Here is a 1,290-nt window from a genome sequence, read left to right on the forward strand (position 1 = left end):
GGGGGGGGGGCATGTTAAAGTTGAAGTAATCTTGGATTCAGGTAAATATGGTAATTGCTGTGTGTGTTCCTAGGATATAGTTTGTTTGATCTCCCCCCCCGCCTTTCTTATTTAGTTTTGTTTCCTCCGATACAATAGGACAGACCCAACCCTCCTTGCCACCCCTTTTCTCCCCCGTTAGCTCTATCTTAGTGGTATATTTTCTGCAAAATGGAGCTTGGAAAGCAGTTTCACAGCCTGACCCTGATTCAACAAAGAACCTGAGTACATACTTAATGATGCTTAGGCTTAACTTTGAGAATGCACTTAAGTATTTTCCTGAATACTCACTGACTAAGTGAAATTTATGCGCATACTTTGCTCAGCTAGGTCATAGTCTGTTCCCACCTTAGAAAAATAGATTATGGTACTTTATCTATTGAGTACTCCTAAGATCTATCAGTTAAAGGGGTTATGTCAGTGTTAAATAATCCAGGGATCTATAATGCTTCAGAAGTCGCACTTGCTCATACATTTTAGCTATTTTTCACAGATATTTAAAGAGTGTTGTGAAACTAAACACATATTTTTAAAAGTCACTGGGCTAGGGGCAGGGAGTGGTTTCGAAAAGAACTTATGAGGAGGGTGAAAGTAACCATGAGAATTGCACACTTGCTATGAGGTTTGTTATACTTCGTTTTTTAAAATGAAAAAATAAAAGTAATACTTTGACATTTAGAATAATGGAGTGATTTATTTAATGGCACAGTCTGATTATCATACCCGTTGACTGCACTGTTCATAGAACATGGTTTAAAACAGGTTCTGAAATTACACTGTGAGAAATTTGTTATTTGATTCTCTAGCAAAATATTATCTAGGTCTGCAGTTGATGTTCCCCTTGACAGGTATGCATCACTGTTATTGATTTTAACAGGTATAAGAAGAATGAGAAGTTCTTTATTGAAGGCAGACAAGGAAATACCTAGCTGGGTTGGTAGTGAAACATAGAAGTAGTTTTTAGGCCTGTGTGAAGTGGCTAGTATTTGCCACGCTGCGTGTGGGGGCTCTGCCAGAAGCCCCCAGGAGTCCCAATGTCCACTGCAGCAGCTGATGAGTGTGGGCCTTTTTTTTTTTTAAAAAGGAGCTGGGGCCAGGCAGGGCAGCCATTGATGGAGCTGGTACATCGGGAGGGGGCTCATGGCAGAGCCCCCCCACGTAGCATGGAGCTGTGGAGAGCAGTGGGGATTGCTCCCCTGCCTGGCAGCAGCCAGTGAATGCAGGGCTTTTTTTTTAAGCACTGGGATGCTG

This window comes from Alligator sinensis, unplaced genomic scaffold (genome assembly GCF_000455745.1).
Source record: "Alligator sinensis unplaced genomic scaffold, ASM45574v1 scaffold509_1, whole genome shotgun sequence".
NCBI classification, from domain to species: domain Eukaryota; kingdom Metazoa; phylum Chordata; order Crocodylia; family Alligatoridae; genus Alligator; species Alligator sinensis.